The sequence below is a fragment of the Amphiura filiformis genome, chromosome 10, assembly GCF_039555335.1.
Source record: "Amphiura filiformis chromosome 10, Afil_fr2py, whole genome shotgun sequence".
Taxonomy (NCBI): domain Eukaryota; kingdom Metazoa; phylum Echinodermata; class Ophiuroidea; order Amphilepidida; family Amphiuridae; genus Amphiura; species Amphiura filiformis.
The window spans coordinates 17,220,192-17,241,298 of NC_092637.1; the positions used below are offsets into that span (position 1 = coordinate 17,220,192).

General features: G+C 35.8%; 1 pseudogene; it reads right to left on the bottom strand.

Moving 5' to 3' along the window:
- Positions 1 to 3,922: 3,922 nt before the first annotated feature.
- Positions 3,923 to 17,209, bottom strand: LOC140162580 (cytochrome P450 2J4-like; annotated as a pseudogene).
- Positions 17,210 to 21,107: the final 3,898 nt, after the last annotated feature.

Consider the following 21,107-nt stretch of genomic DNA (forward strand, 5'->3'; position numbering starts at 1 on the left):
CAGTGTGTAGGAAGCATAGGAATTCCAGAATTTATCTATGTTATCTCCAAAACTGTGGGAATGTGCACTAATAAGGTGTGCATATTTAGGAATTGGGATTTATATGCAATTAGAAATGTCATTTCATGATGGGAATTCCAATACAATTGCTATTTTTCATGATGGGAATTCTCACGATATCGGCATGAATATGGGAATTCCATGCAATCTTGCGCTGAAAATGTGTGGGAAATCCCGATGTCATCTTGGGGGGGGGTGTATAATATCTGGAATAGCCCATTACGGACCGTTCGCAAACACTTGCTAGGGGAGCCTGATGCAAAAACATTTCATCGCAAATTTTCGGGGCCCCCCTTTTCAGATCTCAAACATTTCAGGGCCCTTTTTGACATGAAAATTATGGGCTAACCCCATAGAAAAGCATATGGTTGAATCCAACCAAAAGTGTCCACGGGCCAAAAATAAAAGTCCAAAATAAAAATGCCTCCACAATTTTTTCCTTTTGCCCATTGATTGATGGCATGTTGGCCTTATAGGAACCAAAAGTGCCATCACTAATGTTGAAAAATAAATCCAGGACGTGTGATAGTAAATGTGACATCAAAACCCAATGTTACCTACGAATATCACTAGGATGCTTTCACTATCGCAATACTAATCAACCTAAAACAAATGGAATATTCCCATTAACACTTTTTTCGTGTAATGTAGACCACGGGGTGTCAGGAAAATGCTAACTCAACCAGAAAATATTTGTTTTTATTTTTATAATGCGATCAATATGATCTTAGTCAATTTATGCTAGTTTATTTTTGAAATTGAAGTTTAGGTCAGTTTCTGTATTTATCAAATGAGTATGAATCAATTTACATATTGTATAAGAAAGAGTAGGATGTCTGTTTTCAGGAATATTAGGAATTATACACATATACCTAACGCTTTACAAAATGATAGGTGAAGAAACCCGGGTACTCGTAGGTAACATGAGCGATTTAACAATATCTATATTAAGTTTAGAGGTTCAAAAATTGATATTATGATAATGAATGATCTCTTTTAGATGGTACGTCCAAATTAATAAGTGCTTTTACCTTAGATCAAGATCAAGAGCAAGATTTTGAACACTTCATTTTGATATACAAGTAGTTAAACAGCAAATTTACATAATAAATAATTGTTGAATGAATCCGTATATGGGTAATAATATTGTCCGGGGGTACCGCTTAAAGTTTTTTGAAAATTTATTTCCATTGGTAGGGACACTTCATTACACATGTCATGTATTATGCTGTATTCGTAACATTTCAGTATTTGTAGGTAAGAATTAGACTTTTGGTGGATATCGCAATCAAATCTTCATTTTATAAAGCACTTTGAATGTATTATTTTCTTTATGTGCGTTTATTGATACTTGAGACCCTATCATGTATATTTAATGTCGTTCATAGTGGTTGAAAGAGGATTGAAGTAAGAAACAAAGGCACTAAAGTGACTTTAATTTGCTTAATTGCACACAGATCGCTTAAACCGTTATTGCAGACTTGTGAAGTCCATCTTAGAGTCAGTTACGTCTTGTGGCCTTTCGTTTGAGAGCAACTATAATTAGCTTTATACTAGGGTCCACCACTGTGTTGTCTAGATCATGAGACAATGTCGTCTTTGTCCATGGTATTCGTAGGTAAACTTAGCAAAAACGTCAAAAGTTACCTTCGAATAAACCAATTTGGACACAAATTACTCAGAAACCAGAAGGTTGGTAAACGTTTAAAATGAAACACACATGACAGCTGACAAATCCAAGTATTTATCCCCTTCTAATCTTCTTCGAATCTGATTTTTCTTTCAAATGAGCAGACCATCGCCTATTTCAGTACAATTTTCAACAATTAAGCCGTCTTCAGTTTTGCATGGTGGGCATGTATGTGAATTCGCAACTTTCATTGACATATGATTTGATGGCAAACATACGGGCCTTCGTTATGTACCAATATGGGCATTGGCATGAATGGCGGTGTTTCACAATACTGTCATGATGTCAAATTGTATTCGTAGGTAACATTCGGTTACCGAAATTTACCTACGAATACTTGCTTTTATTGTTGACATCTCAGAAATAAAGAGTGTATTACCCTGCACCTATTGCTTAACTATTGTTTACTATTCTCTCAGTTTGTGGAAATGACGCAGCTTTTAACATGTATTGGGAGGTAATGCATATTTTTTACCAAACCTACCTTTGTGCCATTTAGAATTTCTGGCAGCTAAACACAATAATAAAGATGTCCGAATGCAATGCATTTCAGTATTGGACATATATCAAAGCTTGTATCAATTGCGCATTTATTAGTGATTTCCATTTTTAAAGATATATCTAGTGCTATGAAAAATTGTATTCGTAGGTAATGTAAAAAATACCACTCACAAAAAAAATCATAATTATGTACAAATATGTGAAAAATTGAACAGGCAATCTTTGAATACACACCTTTCAGGAAATCAATTTAGATTAAATCCAATGACTTCTTTTCATAACTGATTTAGATGGTTTTAAAAATACTTTAAGAAATATTTTGAAAAAATGGGTAAAATTAGCATAATTTGTGGTATCTGTGTCTAAGTTTTTCACAGAAGGGGGTCTTATTATACATGGCGCGAAGCGTATGATCAAGGCGAATAAACACAATACCAAGACTAATGCCAATTGATTACTAAATTTTAAGTTATGGCCCTGAACATGCCGTGTACACTTTTCGTTGGATTCGACCATATAAACTCAATTTTCGCAGGAAAATTTGTGGTCCTTTTTTCAGCCCCACCCCCTAGGACGGTCAAAACTTTTGAGGGCCCCCTTTTTGCATCAGACCCCCCTAATAAGCGTTTGTGAACGGTCCCTTATTACGTAATACCCATGTTCCATATTCGCCGTTGAAGTTACGTAATAATCGGATTAATTAAATTTCTTATACTTCCCATAGCGCATTTCTCCCATTTATTTTTTTTTGTACTGAAATATATTTATTTATTAAATATTTATCTATGTTTAACCAGTCTATTCTCAAAATAAAAAACAAAGGAAATAAACCTGTACAAAGTAATGTGAGTCTCATTTGATGAAATGAGGTGATCCGGGCGGGGAACTCCGTTATAAGACCCATTTTGCAGCATCACTGTCACCCAAAGACCCCATATATTTTTGGTATTTTTTCTACCAGATATTATACGTAACATATTATCGATTTTACGTCATCAAACATTCGTTAGAACTTAAACATTACTGGAAATAGAATGGCAATAGATTAAATAGCGTAGATATGTTACGTACATACAATATTGTACGTCTAATACTGCTTTAGCAAGCATGTTTACAGTACCAGGTGGAAGATAATTCTTGACTCTACCAACTACACCGATACGTTTTGATATATTAGAAGTCATATAATAAAACATGTTCACTCCAAGATAAGCTTTGATCAAATACAAACCTAAATTTTTATATTTATTTACAGTTTCTATGCCCTCACGGTAAGCCTTAGGTATATAAGAGATATGTCCTTAAATTTACTTAATTTCTGTCTAGAGCCAAATGGCATGATCTTATCGATCCTTGTGGTATCCCAATATTAATAACTTTAAAATCAGAAAGAGTAGAATTTACATTGACTGCTTGAGATCTACCACTCGGATACGATTTGAACCAGTCCAATGACATGCCAGTGATACCATTCGCCACTTGCACGGTTCCGCCATTATGCACTATATGCGGGGAGAGCCTCGAACTGGCAGCATACATGAAAGGAAGAATTACGTAACCTTACACAGAATGTTATACGACTGGTTCAATTCCCATTCATGTATGCTGCCAGTTCGAGGCTCTCCCCGCACATAGTGCATAATGGCGGAACCGTGCAAGTGGCGAATATGAATACAATTTTCAAATAAAAGATCAGGATTTACCGTGGTTAATAGATCATGATTTACGTGGTTAATAATTCCTAATATCCATACCTTTGTATGTATGCCTTTATCTAATCCTGCCACACATGACTGTATTTTGTAGATCAATGTAGCGGGTCAAGGCGCGTCGGAGAGGAGCATACCAAGTGGCGTTTGCACCCAAATATAATATTGAACAAATAAAGCTAACACACAAGAAAAATGGTATGGGTTCCCAAGGCGTGATTGTAAGGGGTGTCATTTCTTTCCTCTGTCATGCCTAATAAACATTAAATATAATGGGTAATCATTGGTAATAATATCCAGAAATGGTCGACTTCACGGTCGAAATTTCCCGCCATAATTTATATTAGTCGCGCTGTTCTGCGCATATGCGGTAGGCTTCTGGAGTATGACCTGCTGACTTAGCGGCCTTTAATGATAGCTCGGGTGCGTCCTTCGGTTTTTGCCATTTAAATCGGTGTAATAGATGCGTGAAATAGATGAAGAGCTCCATCCTTGCCAGCTGCTCTCCAATGCACACTCGTTTACCTGTCAATCAAAGAGACACTGTGAGACCAAATGTGACCTGCCATCATGAAATGAACGCAAAGTCGCAAGTTTGTAGTTTGAGACATCCTGGTTGCTGCTTTCGTGAATGGCCCATTGTGCCCCCATTCACAAAAAGACCGGCTTCAGATTGAGCTAGTTGCCACCTGGAAATGACTCAATGTTTTCTTGAGTCCTTATCATGTGTATGAACAGAAAAGTTCAGGTAAACGCGCATCTTATGATGGGTGGGGGGGGGGGTATACATTGTATACATCGAACTTTACACAGGGTCAAATTTCAAAATTGCTCAAATTGTTTAAAATTGCTCAAATCGTGTTAAAACCATTCCAATGTATTCCTCTAGTCACAAGGGTTCAGAAAATTTGACCCTGTGTAAAGTTCGATGACCCTATATTCCCCCCAACCCACCCTCAACGTCATGATAAGGACTCAAGAAAACATTGTGTCATTAATGCCCTTTCCAAGTGGCACCTAGCTCAATCTGAAGCCGGTGTAAAATGAGCATACCGACATACTACTGGCTTGAACAGGTACTTGAAACAAAGAACACAAGGGCAGCAGCCAGAACGTCTCGAAACTACCAACTTGCGACTTTACGCTCATTTCGTGAGAGCATTTCTCAAATGATCTCATTTCTAATGACACAGTGTTTTACCATATAGCTCAAAATTTGACCTCAGGATATTGAGTATGAGTTTTTGATAATACTATACGATTTACATTTAAGACCAGGCGTGGGTCCAAGAAGAGGCAAAATGATTTTTGTAGTTTGTTAAGGGTTTTCTGTTTGCTTGTTTGTTTGTTAATAAAGTAAAACTTGTCATTTTGACATACATACATTAATTTTGCAATATCCAGTTTGATCAAGGCGCCATACAAAATACAACAAATGCACACAAAATACATCAAAATACATACAAAATACATCAACACAATTCTATAAACCTTAGGCCTATAGTTGCGATTCGGGCCGGGGGTATCAAATTGAATAATTTGTGGTAATAAGATTATGTATGGGCTTAAAACGTTCCTGCCCGATCTTAGGGAAATAGGAAATGTTATTCGCCCTACAAAATAACTATTGCATAACTATTAAATTGTGCGAGAAATTTCCTCGATCAGAAGAACACATTTTCAACCCAATAAACGTAGATTACAGTTTACCAAGATTTCTAAGCGTCTTACCGATACTGAATGGTATCATGTTTTCGCTTTGAATAACCTTTCCATCTTTCAAGAATCTCTCTGGCTCAAAGTTCTCAGGATTTGCCCATACTTGCGGATCGTGATGTGCGGCCCATAAGTTTCCAATGATGATCGAACCTTTTGGTATAGTGTACCCCTGTAGTAGGAAAGCAAAGGCATTTGCTTCATGAAAACAATAAGTACAATAAACGTGATTACTCGGGTCAGCATAATCAACCGCATTAATTCTTATTATAGTCAACTTAGAAACACCGCAGATTACCCCACCCCCCCAAAAAAACCCACACAAATGTTTTTAAAACATTATTGTAAAACATTTTGCTACATGTTTTGTCAACACTTAAATATTATTATGGTAATGTTTGTAGGACGCTCGGGGTTATATTAAGGTCATGAAAACGTTTTTGAAAATATGTTATTGTAAAATATTTTTGACAAACATATTGCAAAATATTTTGTCAACACTTAAAAATAACGTTTTGTTTTTTATGTAATTAAAACGCAATTAATTACCCTTTATATACCCTTTATACAACTCAATATGTTAGTAAGGTTTTTTTGGTAAAACGTGTTTTTATGTTTACTGTGTAAATGGCATGACATGTACCAAAATAGCGAACCAAATATTTATTCGGAACCACTCTTATTATACATGCCTTATTTGGATGAGAACGCACCAGTTAAAGCCATATTATAAAATTTCTTTAAAAATAGATTAGTATTAATTTTCAATAAAATAATTAGCATTTACTGTCAGATATGTCCCCTTTTAATTTTGAGCCGAACAAGTGAGGTAAAGCAAAGAAAATCGGAATTTACAACTAGCGCCAATGTATGTCACGCCGGCCGGCGGTTGTAATATGGTACGACCCTCTGGCGTGTGTGTGTGTGTCCCGCACGCCGTGTACGTAGTACTGTGTTGACATCGCATACGCGTTCGACTAATATTTCTATCGTAATAATAAAACGCTGATTCAGGCGGTTTATTCAAAATCGCGGATTTTGACAAAACTACAGCACCTAAAGTCTTGATTTTTGCAGAGAATCTTTGTTTACTAAAGTACATTACAATCGTGTAAAAACCTGAATTTAAATTGTTTTTGAGGGCGTTCTCCTCAGCAAATGTTATAATATGGCTTTAAAGAAACCTTAGCTGGACCATTATTATAATTAAATTCTATATAAAGTTATAACAACTGCCGTCATACCTGGAAGGTTGTAGTTGAACCAGCACAATGTGGAACACCTAAAGGTACAATACTCCCAAACCGTTGGATTTCCAGTAGCGTCGCTTCTGTATATGGAAGGTTCGGTCGGTCACTTAGTTTTGGAAGACGACTGCGTCCAACCACTGTATCCAACTCTTCCTGGACTTGTCTTTGAACATCCGGGTACTTCGTCACTAAAAGAAAGGCCCAGCGTAGTGTACTTGCGACCGTCCCTGTACCGGCTGCAAAAAGCTGAACTATTGATATCAGTGGATTTGGCATCGTCAGATGCAACCTTGCATTCGTTTAAATAAACCGACAAGAAATCATTCAAATCATCAGGATTCAAATTGCGACGGTGCTCATCAATGATTGGTTGAAAGATTCTCTTGTATTCACGGAGATTATTAACAATTGTTTGTTGTGTTTTTTTGAAGAAGACACCGGAAGCAGGTAACACATTAAGTAGAAAACTCCCACCAGAGAGCCGAGTATTTTCTTCCAGACATTGCAAAAGCTTTTGATAAGTTGGATCGTCAAAGTCATAGCGAAACCCAAGAACTACAGAGCAAATGCTGTTAGTTACTGTATTACTGATAGTGTTTAATGGATCGAACGATGCTCCTTCCAGATTTGTGATATATTCTACTAAATATCTGGCCTCACATAACACATGGTCTTCGTAACTTCGCTTTCCTACGCCGAATGAACGCAGTACCCCTGTTGTAAATTGGCGGAGTTCTTTCCATGATGGTCCCGAATTAAACGAAATACCTGTAAGCAAAACGTAAGGGTAAATGATGGGATTATGGCCTTGGTTGATTATTGTGTTGACACAAGTAAGAGAGCCATAAAACAAATAAAAAACAATAAAATAAAACAAAAAAACAAAACAAACAACAAAACCGGGCAACAAAACAAACAAGAATTGTCTTTAAAAAGACACAGTTCACGGATCAGGTGTATAGTAGGTTGTTTCAACTTTCATGCAAAAGGAACCAGTCGTTTATATTATCCTTCAAACCAAGCTGCTAATAGAATTAAAGTATAGATTGCCAGATTGTGGATCACTGACAATTCTGCGCCAAAATTGTTAAAGGTCATCTGAGGTCAACTAAGTATATATGGTTGAATTGTCATGAATGTTCAAAGTCGTGTCATAAAACGTAATCACAATTACTGATAATAGTTACTGATAATAGATATTTGGATTGTCATGAATTAGTTATAATCACCCTTGGGCAGCAAACATTCTAAAGATCGTCTGAATATAGATAGTTGCGAAACTCTGTGGATGTGATTTCCATTGAAACCTTTGTTACAAGTATGAATTAAATATAGACCTATTTAGCACAAATTTGTTCAATTTAGCTTTCAACATTTAAATTCTTCAGGATTTCCTAGTATATGTCATTGGTGGTAACGATATTTCCCATGGTTAGTTGTGCACGTGTCACACATAAAATATTACAAGCATTCCAAGTACTTGTCAATGTAAAATTATGAAACATGAACTTCATCAATGGCGTTGTCTTTTTTAAAGACATTTCTTGGTTTTAGTAATATGAATTGCAAAATACAGGCAAAAACATTTGGTTACTTGAAAACAGAATACAAACGTCATCGCTTAAATTATAGCAGGCTGTTAATATCACGATGTGGATGTGGTTAAATTAAAGATATACCACTTATTGGGTTATACAGTATAAGTGTCTCCAAACTGAGCGTTTTTGTCGAAATTTGACCTCAAGAAGGATTCGCCAAGTCTTTGCTATTCTGAATATTATACTACACAATTGAGGGAAGGGTTTCCATAATTCCAGGGTTAAGACCTCCTTAAATTATTATTGTTTAATGATACTTTATAATAATCAGCATGATCAGTGGTTTTTCTTATCGTCTGAATTTATGATAATCATAATCATTTATGATAATCATTATGATAATCATTATGAATTTAATATATTTTCATATATTGTTGATAACATTGTTCATATTGTTATCGTTAATATACAGCCTGTTGTGACATAATGCTTACATTAACGTCACGGGCGCAGTCTTAGCTCTCAAATGCCGTTTGTTCTGTTCAATTTGCTTGTTCCAATTTTGAGATATGTTTATTTAACAACGTAAGGGTAAAATCACAATTGTGCCACTTTTACTAGGGAAGAGAGCTGTGCATGTAAATCAATGATTGCTGATGTTGATGCGTCTAACGCACTCCTCCTTTCAGGGCGCATGCATTAGACGCATCAACATCAGCACTCGTGCATTATTTTGTCTAATATCTCTCCCAAATAATACGCGTTCATTAACATATAACATGTATAAGTGCGCAATATTTGTTTGTCTTTTAACATGTCTTAAGTGGCTAAGAGAACAGCATTTACCATGATAAAATCATTGACATGCACATGTATTTAATTTTTACAGCAGAATGTGAAATATTTATTTATCTTTTCATCTCTTTTAAGTGGAAAAAGGGAATCATCATTCATGCATCATGATAAAACAGTCCAAACAGTCAAACAATTTTGTATTGTGTAATTGATGCATTCTTTTGATTTCACGAAAGAACTCTTGATAAACTTGATGCTATCACTGTTACATGTAAAGCCCTCTTCCCTAGTAAAAGTGGCACAATTGTGATTTTACCCTTTCGTCTTTAACTAAACATATCTCGAGATTAAAACAAGCAAATTGAACAGTACAAACAACATTTGAGAGCTAAGACTACGCCCTTGACGTTGATGTAAGCATTATGTCACAACGGTATTTTCTAATTGCCAGAGAGGGCGCTTTTCACTTGCACAATTTTTTTTGAGACAGGCTGTATAAGCTACAAGCAGTATGCGAGCGACATTAGCTCAGTTGAAATAGGTTGAAACAGTTTTCTGGGTGAAGGCCACTTCTATCATGTCTATACACATGATACAGGGTGTATCAAAATAAAGTATACAGTTTGAAAAATGACAATAGATTAAAAAGTATGAGGTATTTGGACAAAATAATTTAGTTGATAGCTGAATCAACATTTCGTCCCTCCCACAACAGTAAAATCACTGACATGTGACCATTAATAAGGACTCGGTGACTATTTTTGTGAGCAGTGTAAAAATGCAGTTTGCGCTCAGATCCCACTAGCAGGCGTTTTTAAAGAGCTAACCAAAGATCATCTATATAATTTGCAATTAAGTGAGGGAAATGAATCGGGACGTCATTTAGACATTAATAAAAACAGGGAATACGTAAGGGGCTGTGCAATAATTATGAGCCCTGGGGAGGGTAAGGGAGGGCAAGAAATTTTGGCGAGCCGAAGGGGGGAAGCAATTTTGGCAAGCCGAGGGGGGGGGGAAGTTATTTTGGCACACATTCTTTGGGCGCCTTCTAAATAAAACGCTCTAAGAAGGCTTAGGAAAACATGTATATAGATCATTTAAGGTTTGCAAATTGGGATCCCAAAAATTTGGCATGTGCAAGGGGAGGCAAAGATTTTTTGGCGGGCCGAGAGGGGGGCAAGCAATTTTTGGCGGGCTGACAGGGAAGGGGGGGGGGGCGATTTTTGACGAGCCGTTTGGAAATTTTACCCCCCGGGGAGGGCTCATAATTATTGCACAGCCCCTAAAATGTATTAATAATTATTGTGTGTGTGAGACCACTTTGATCAAGTAAAGTGATGTATCAGCATGATCAAAATAATCAAAATTAAATATTAAAACAAGCGAGTAATTTTTCTTAAACATGACGTGACGTATAGCATATTATTTCTTAGTCATACAAGCTGTATCAAAATGCATTGTTACCCATCGGTTTTCATTGATCCACATAATTTGAAGACAATTGTATAAACAAGTCATAAACTATACATTCTGGACATTTCAAGAGTATCCAATGTTGCATTTGGAAGAGGAAAGCTTTTTAATGAACATGAAAATTAACGAGTACGAAACATTTTGATACAGCCTGTATGGTTTTAAATAAAACATACTAGTAGGGATGACCATGAAAATTTGAAGCTTCACCTGTTTTGTAGAATCATACCTCATATTACAGAGCTCATTAAATGGAGCATTTCAGTCTTTAAATGACCTCAATAGGATAAATGGTTCTGAAGTTATGGCCAATTTTATATGCATGTTTTGAACAGGCAGTTTGGACAGATTATGGACACCAAGTAAAAATGACACAAAATTGAGTAATTTCCAGTTTCAAATTCATTATTTTCAGAAAACACCTTTTCTGTAACCCTTGAAAATGGATTACATGATTTATACAAATACTTACAAGAAGAAATCATTTATAAATGCGGGTTTTCATAAATGCATTCGGAGATCTGGTCTTGTGAAATAGCCTTTTTGTTCTATATTTCTTTGTACAAATCCAAGATGGCAGTCATGGAAAAAAATTGTGAACAAATTTGACCAAAAAATGTATCACCAAATTTTGACAGCTTGTTATTTAAGTCACAAAACATGTAATAAAGTTGATTTGTAGTGATGATTTTTTGTGCGAGGTTTCCGAATTTTGCATCCAAGGCCCAAATGGATTACATGATTTATACAAATACTTACAAGAAGAAATCATTTATAAATGCGGGTTTTCATAAATGCATTCGGAGATCTGGTCTTGTGAAATAGCCTTTTTGTTCTATATTTCTTTGTACCAAATTTTGACAGCTTGTTATTTAAGTCACAAAACATGTAATAAAGTTGATTTGTAGTGACGATTTTTTGTGCGAGGTTTCCGAATTTTGCATCCAAGGCCCAAATGGATTACATGATTTATACAAATACTTACAAGAAGAAATCATTTATAAATGCAGTCACGGAAGAAAAATTGTGAACAAATTTGACCAAAAAATGTATCACCAAATTTTGACAGCATGTTATTTAAGTCACAAAACATGTAATAAAGTTGATTTGTAGTGACGATTTTTTGTGCGAGGTTTCCAAATTTTGCATCCAAGGCTCAAAAATTATCAGTCCCAAAAAAGTGCAAAATTCGGAAACCTTGCATAAAAATTCGTCACTACAAATCAACTTTATTACATGTTTTTTTACTTAAATAACAAGTTGTCAAAATTTGGTGATAAATATTTGAGACTCATCCATGTGCTCAGTTTCCCATGGACAGGATGGAGTGTTAGGCATATGAACAGGGCCTCCAAGAATAACAGTGCTCTTACACTGAAGGAGCTACCCTGTATAAAGAAAGTTGAAATAAATAAACTATGTGACTGTTAATGATTTGATTTGATTTTACTGCAAATTTTCTATAAATTCCAAGTTATATTGGATGAGTCAAGTTTTGTATATTATAATAACAATATTGAACCAATTTCATGTGCAATTTTAAGATATTACCATGGTCATTGCAGAGTACATTGTGCATACAGGCCTACGGTACTGCATAATTCTGAATCCGATTAAAGAGGGTCTAAATTTCATCATCCAATATGCACCCCTAAATAGTAATGAAATTTTATGAAACTGCACATGGAATTAGATAAATATATATAGTACTAGGCGGTTACCCGTATTTGGCGGTTCTCGGCTGGGCACGATTACCTGGCTGATGGTGACTGTATACCCACCAAGTTTCATGCCCATACGACAGTTTTGACTAATTTGACCTCAGATGACCCGTGAGTGACCTCGGATGACCCCAAAATTACCTTCCAAAATTTTGGCTCTAAAAGTTGTCTGTACCCGCCAAGTTGCATGCACATACAACAGGTTTTACTAATTTGACCTCAAATGACCCATGGGTGACCTCGGATGACCCCAAAATGACCTTCCAAAATTTTGGCTCAAAATGTTGTCTGTACCCACCAAGTTTCATGCCCATACGACAGTTTTAGTAATTTGACCTCAGATGACCCCTGGGAGGGGGCCCGGGGTCAGATGACTTAACAAACATAAACGTCTTTTTGCCAGGACAGAACTACACCCACCCACCAAGTTTGAGCCTCGTACGACCTACGACGGCCTCACACAACAGTTTTTTAGTAATTTGACCACAGATGACACCTGGGAGGGGCCCCGGGGTCAGATGACTTAACAAACATAAACTTCTTCTTGCCAGGACAGAACTACACCCACCCACCAAGTTTGAGCCCCGTACGACTTACGACGGCCTCACATTAGCAGTCACAGACAAACAAACAGATCTACAGAGAATAGCGTATTATTATATAGATAGTATACAATACATAGTATACTTTACTCACCTAATATATCTTGGAATTTGGTGAAAATTTCCATTAAAATCACACTTTTATACAAATAACCTGTAGATATCACTTTAGCTTGCTGTGGAGGGGAAACTCTGGGTATCTCGAATCATAAAGTTGGCTACAGTAGATGGGAACTTCCTGTTAGGTGATTGGCCAAGTTATAGCTTTATTGATGGACATTTAGGGGTGCATATTTGGACTTCATCAAAACATGTTTTTGCCAAAATTACAAACAGGCTAATATGAGGTACTACAGCTCAACTTACCGTACTTTGCCTAACCAGACAGTCCATGCCAAAATTGTTACTACACCTTTACATTTCATCGAATCTCTTTTTGATGTCTGTCATTTTGAACATCATACTTGAAAGATGTATGCTATGTAGAAACTTTATTTTGCAATTTCATAATTTGCATATTATTAGCATATTTGCAAGAAAAAACATGAAAATCAATAAATACCTATATTTTTCACAATTTCAATATTTTATTAGAAATTAAGCATGTAGGCCGTTTGTTATGACTTGATGAATGAAACTGTTAGACAGATTTTGATATTTTACTTATTTTTCCTTTTTTGCCCCAAAATGTGTAAAAATCACAATTTTTGGATGACCTATATTTTCTTTGAATATTTATCAAATTTCTTAATTTAGGTATAATACAGTGCAGAAAAAGATGTCAAAAAATCTGTTAAAACAGATTTCCAATAAATTGTTCCATTTTCATTTTTGGGTTAAATACTCAATTTTCATGCGCGGGATATTTGAAACATAAAATGAAAACATGTCCATTGCACTTTTTCCTCGAGATGTACTATAATATCAAGGTTACGGATATATTATAATCCCTTCTTATCTTCACTGATCCATCAGATACCTATTGTTATGAATGATCAATGAAAAGGTTCAGAACTGGGCTAATAAATATCGTAAATATCTAAATAGCCTAATAGCTGAAGCTAATTGGATATTTGTCAGGATATTTTAGATAGTTACAATCCCGCACCTTAATGACTGATGCACAGTGTGTGCACTCAAGTGAAATCCATTGGTCAGTGTAGGCAAAGAGCTTTTAAATAGAAATAGAGTCGCAATAGATTATATAATCTTTTGTTCGTTTGATGCCGATTAGAAGTTGCGACAGGCTATTCATAAAAGTGGTACCATTGTTTCGAATAAAGGGGTTCCGCCATTAAATTGGTCACTGATCCGGCATCATATTAACGCTCTACACAACAGGCGAGTATCAATAAGTGACCACACTACAGTCATGTGTAAGGGCAGTCATGTGTAAAGTGGTACCATTGTACTCAATGTATCCCAAATGTGTGCTTGTGTGGGTCTGAAGACTATAAGGAGGCTTTAGCTGTCGATGCAATCATCTTTACCACCCACCTGACGATAGGTGTTTCATTTAAATAAATTGAATGCTCTTGGTGATCGATTACACATTAGAATGTATGAAGGCTGCCATTTCCAGTCCATATATCTATATTACACTATAATGGTAATCGCTATACGTATACATGTAAGTATAAGTATAGGCCTATAAAGGTTGTTTTAAGAAATTTCCATTTAATGTTATTTTAAGCAGGAGATTGGTATACAAATAGTGGCGTACCCACAGAGGGGAGGGGGTTGGGGAGGGACAGATTCACCTCTGTGAGAAGTCTTGGGAGGGGGAGAGGGAGGAGGGATATGGAGAATGAGAGAGGGCTGGAGGAAGGGATAATAAAGGCAAGTAGATAAATAGAAATATAAGGAAAATGATGGGAATGAGAGAGGGAGGGTGAGAGGGGACAATGAGAGCGAGGGAATGATAAAATGTAGGCCTAGGAAAAACTAAGAAAAAAAAAAAAAAAAGAAAGGAATGATGAATACATTTAATTATTAGGCCTATATAATAACTAAACACATAACAGCACTGGGCAGCCATTCGACGATGTCAATGCCTTTATTCGTTACGTAATTAAAACGCCCAGTCAGATGTATTTCACACCTACCAAACACAACTCACCCAATTTCGCAAACTGGACGTTGAATGTACACTCTCATGAATATTGATTGGCAACATTTTCCAATATGTCAGCGCTCTAATCGGAAACAATAGAACAATAGACACTGCAGAGCGTTGAGTGTAGGCATGGTAAACATAAAAGGTGTCCAAAAGAGTGGGTTCATGTGCTGGTCATCCCTAATACTAGATATGTACATAGTCACTATTCAAACAATGGTCGCAAAAGATTCAGTAAACTTTGCACTCAAAGCCTCAGATAATACCAATTATATACAGTAAGCCAAATAATTAAGTCGTATACAGACTCCGAGTATTAGACGTGCAATATTGTATGTACAATATGTACGTTATTTAATCTATTACCATTCTATTTCCAGTAATGTTTAAGTTCTAACGAATGTTTGATGACGAAAAATCGATAATATGTTACATACAATATCTAGCAGAAATATATTATCGATTTTACGTCATCAAACATTCGTTAGAACTTAAACATTACTGAAAATAGAATGACAATAGATTAAATAACGTACATATTATACATACAATATTGTACGTACAATAAAAAGTCTGTATACTGCTTTAAGGTACCGGTTGTGTTCACCCCTGTATATCCTAAATAAAGACAAGTATGTTAAAATTATTACATGCAGCCACTACCTGGACTCCTAAGCTCTGATTTAAAACCTTAATTGTTGAAATTGGTTGAGAATCTAATCAATGAAAGCACGACGCTGTAGTTTTCACGTGCTAATCAATGGAAGCACGGCGCTATAGTTCTCTTGTTCGAGAACACCTTGTGTACAAATTAATAGGGCATGCAATGTAGCAAACTGCACTTGAACTTTTAATTTGGCACTTTCTTTTGGTTTTTGGATCGTCGTGTTTTTATTTCTAGAACAATTTCAACAAACGAGGTCTTAAATTCGATCTAAAAGATTGGCATAGCTGCTGGTTCCAATTATGACATATCTGTCTTTGCTTAGGATATACAGGGGTGAACATAACTGGTACCTTATTTTTTGGCTTTCTATATAAGCCCACAATTGATTAAACCATTACAATACAATGGTGGCAGTATGGTAATGGAAATGGGTTGTACAAAATCGCTCATTTTGTCATCTGTTGCGTTTTAGTTCATTCAGACTGTAAAATTATTTCATCGCTGGTGAGAAAAATTTGGACTGAAGAGTGAGCCAAAATAAGAAAATAGCGTTGATTTAGATCAAACTTCGGGAAGTTTCTTTATATTAAAGAAAATGATGGGTCATTTTATAAATAATCGTTAATGTATGAATAAATTATGAATAAAATTTTTCATCTTATGTCATGATTTTCATAAAAATATTTTTTTCAGTCAAATTTCGTAAATACCAGATACTAAATTAAAGAATCAGAATGGTAAAATTTACTTCTAATTTTCTGTTACAAACTATTATATTTTGCCCTAAAATTAGCACAAAATATGCAAATTTTATGTTAATCCGTCTATTGTTCAAAAACTACAAGTGTACAAAATTTTTAAAAAACTTTTCAGAATACTTTGGACTTGCATTATTTACTTTAAAATCCTATACCTACCCAACTTTCCAGTTGAGCATGTTGAGTGCGTTACAGCTTATATTCTGCCGCCCTAGGTTTGGCTAGTTTTAATTGGATGTGTGTACAAAACTAGAGTTACAATAGGCCTACACCCACATACACCCAAGTTTAAATTCATGATTTATAGTATAGCGGAAACAATCTCCAGCTTACCTCGTCCCTCAAAATTCTCCTCAAACAACGCACTGTAAGGTCTATCAGACAAGCATGGATTTTGAAATCCCTCTTTAATAGCGTCATAACCATTAATAACAACTACTAACGTCCGTCCAAGATACATACTGCATACATTGCCATATTTGTTACTAATTTCTCTCATTGTCTCATGCAGCAGTTTATCCGACATCAAAACCTGCGGTATACAGCCTATAATTGGCCATCCAACTGGACCTGGTGGAAGCCTGGAAGCCGATTGATATCGCTGAATTAACCATGTTAAGGGGGTACTACACCCCTGCCAAATTTTGTGCCTATTTTTGCATTTTTCTCAAACATTATAGAGCATTGGTGACAAGTAAGATATGCATATTATAGGGGCAAGGACTACAACTGCTACACTGGACATTTTATTTCAGCACAGACAGCAGTTGTGGAGTTACAGTCAAAAATGAGGGGAAATCAATATTTGATCAATAAATCAATAACTACTTGCCTTGAGTTGCTGAATTTTCAGTGCAGTAGTTGTAGTCCTTGCCCTATAATATACATATCTTACTTGTCACCAATGCGCTATAATTTTTTGAGAAAAACGCAAAAATAAGCAAAAAATTGACCAGGGGTGTAGTACCCCCTTAATGCGAGAAAATGAATACTCCCAAAACAAGTGTAGAGGTATTAGTTGTAAAGGATATTGAGGAAAATAAGCCCGATATAGGATCCATGCTTTGTTTAATACATGTACTGTGTATACACGTAGCGCACCTTTAAAAATCAAAACCTTGTTATTGTGAAAGCTGAAGATCATGTGAATCTACCAGAACAGACTCAACAGCCCGTCGTAAACACACTGATCGATAACATTGGGCGCTATATTGGGTGCAGGAAACACGTTTTGGTTTTATTCCAAACGTTTTAAATAACAGTTAAATGTTGGGTTATATAAGGTTATACAATACAATACAATACAATACAATACAATACAATACAATACAATACAATACAATACAACTGAAATTTATAAAATGTCAAAATGTTGTTGTAAAAAATGTTGGCAATTCTAGAACATGTAGAATGTTTTGCATCACGTTTTCAAAAATGTTTTCGGAACATTATTAAAACGTTTTATACCTTATAACCCGACAATGAAACATTTTGTGTTTGTTGGGCCCTTCCATGGCGAAATGACCTATACAACTCACGGATATAATTAATTGATTTAAAAACCGTGTTCATCTCCGAGGATCAACCTGTTTTGTATATAGAAATCCATCCATCCATTTTTGTTTGTGATTCTAGCATCCTCTTGAATTTTTCAGTAGATATCCAAAGCTTATCTCCAAAGACTCTTCCTCTACTGGCTTTCCAAAAACACAAGTCCAAAAAGTGGAGAAGATCCGTGGTCCACTTTTTAAGTTAAAAAAGAGGTTTTGGTTCATGTTTGCAATATATCTGCGCAAGCGCACTCTCCATTCGAAAAAGGTTCACTTTTGGAAGTCCCTACCCACCAGGCGCGTATCCAGGAATTCGTAGACCGGGGGGCGCAAAGTAGATCTTTGAAAAATACAATGTAAGCTAATGTATGGCCGCGAAGCGGACATCCCGGGGCGCTTGCGCGACGCAGGGGGGTGTCTGAGGGGGGATGTGCCCCCCTCAGAAGTGAGAAACTTTTACAAAATGAAGCCCTAATTGAAGCCATTTGGTGGACCATGGCACTATTATTATGTAAAATTTCTCTCTCCTCTCTTTCTCCTTCTCTCTTCGCCATAAAACTAAATTTGTATTTACAATAAAACTCAAAATCTCTTGAATGTCCCTTTAATAATAATAAACAAACAAGTGCCCTTGGAATGCACAATTTACTAACAGATGATTATGATCTCATGTGACTATATGAAAACGATCTTTCCTGAAAATCTTTAGAATCATAAAACTCAGCATCTCTGAATGTCCCATTAATGAAATAGTAATACAAATACTGAATCAAACAAACATCTTTAAACAGTCTTTGTGCACTTTCCATTTTAGACTTGTTTTAGTTTTTAGTATTAAAATGTCTTGTCTAAACTTGTCTTTAATTATGTTCCTTTTTCAGATGAAAATTTGCACATTGCACAGGAAGGAACTGGCCTATACAGCAACAAGCTAAAGACCAGAGAATAGGATGGATGATCGTCCCTACATGAAATATCTTCATTTGGCAATTGGATATTGTACCACAGTGAAACTGACCTATAGGGCACAGTTGCACAATATCAAGACATCAAGAACCCAACCCATCAGCTTTAATATCATACCTCAAAGAATAAGAAAAACTTTGGTGACAACAATGCATCTTGGTCAGAAAAGAATTAAAGGTTAAACAGGCGTCAAATTTCATATCTTGTTAAAAACCACACCAAAGTATTCCTCTGATCATAATGAATCTGAAAAAGTATTGTTTGATCTATAAAAGCACTATGTTCTCTATTTTAATATAAACAAAAATTTCAAGGGTCACATTTTTGGCTCCATGGGGATAAAATTTCAAACACTCTTTAAGATTTTCCTAAACAGTTACTCTAATTGTATGGGTTTTGATACCAATTCAAATAATGAATAGTTTGCACCATCTAAGATGTTTCGGTACATGATGACATGATGAATACTTTGTAGGGCTTTTAACTTTTTACTGAGTAAGGTGTATTTTTTCTACCAAAGTTTTTCTGATCCCTAAAGTCTTAAAGAACTAAATTGCAAGCTCCAACGACAAATATCGCACAATGTTTGAAATTCATGCATCATTTATCTACAAATGTTGGAGGGAAAACCATGACTGATAAAAAATTAAATTTAATGAAAAGAGTCATTGAAATATAAAGATGAATATTCAGACCAGGGTCTTACTTAAATGGTGGTGTTCCTCAAGGCAATGTCATTGGTCCTGATTCATTCCACTGATGCCTCGGATAAGTATGTGGTTGATTTGACTGTTGGTGAGAACAGAGCCTATGATGGCACCAGCACAATACAAGCCCCAGTCTATGATGTTATGTACACTTTGACTGATAAAAACAAATGGAGGCTGTCAGGTGTTGTTCAAGTCGTAGTTTCCAATCTATAGGCTTTGATTTGTTTGGGCTCCCCATATTAGCATTTATCTGACATTCCCATTTGAGAATAATTTCTTATTATCTTGTTTTATCTTTATATGTTAAAATGTTTTTGCATATTTCTAGTGTGCAATTAAACATGTTTTTCAGTATTGCAATTAGTGTAAAAATCATGTAGGCTAATTCAGCCACTCGGCTGCAATATGAACCAATACATAATATTGAAATTATTATACTTAGTTCTCTGGGTTGATGAGATGTACACATTTTAATCTTTACCCAGAGCAGCCAGTGCACAGAGCAGCGGCGCACATCGTTGAAAAAACCTACCTACATGTATAGCAAACAACTAGAATCTGTATACCTTCCTCGAGTCAGTAATTTAGGTATTGCTTTTTATTGTATCTCTAAAGGTAATGATGAGAAGTATACAAAAGTATAAATTTTCAGAAAGGAAATGATGCAAGGAATCCAACTAGCATAACAGATTCCTGAAAAATTAATAGTTTTGAGAAATTCTCAAAATTTTATTTCACTTTACTGACTCGAGGAAGGTATATGGACTATAGTACATCTGGTCGGGTTCGAACCGGCAACCTTCGTAATACTAGCATGATGCCTAACCAACTGAGCCACAGAGGCATGTTGCAGAATGGTTAGAGCGTCATTATAGTATTATGAAGGTCGCCGGTTCGAACCAGGCCAAATGCACTATTTTTTCAACGTTTATGTGTGCTGCCTGCTCTGAGTAAGGCTAAGGGCCTGTGCAATAATTATGAGCCCTGGGGAGCAAGAATTTTGGTTGGGAAGCTAAAAAAAGGGGCAAGTAATTTTTGGCAGAAAGGGTCCCGGACAAACGATTTTAGTTTAGACACACATTCATGAGGAACGCACTAAAAAGGCTTAGGAAAACAGTACGCGGTACGGAAACGTTATAAAAGATTTCTTTTGAAACTTTTGCACTATTGATGCGATCAAGCAAAGTCAGTCGGAAGTCTGCAACATTAAATTTTCAGTTTTGTATACGATAGTAAAAAGCATTCTATACAAAGCTGAATTTTGCAGAACACCCCATTGAAATTG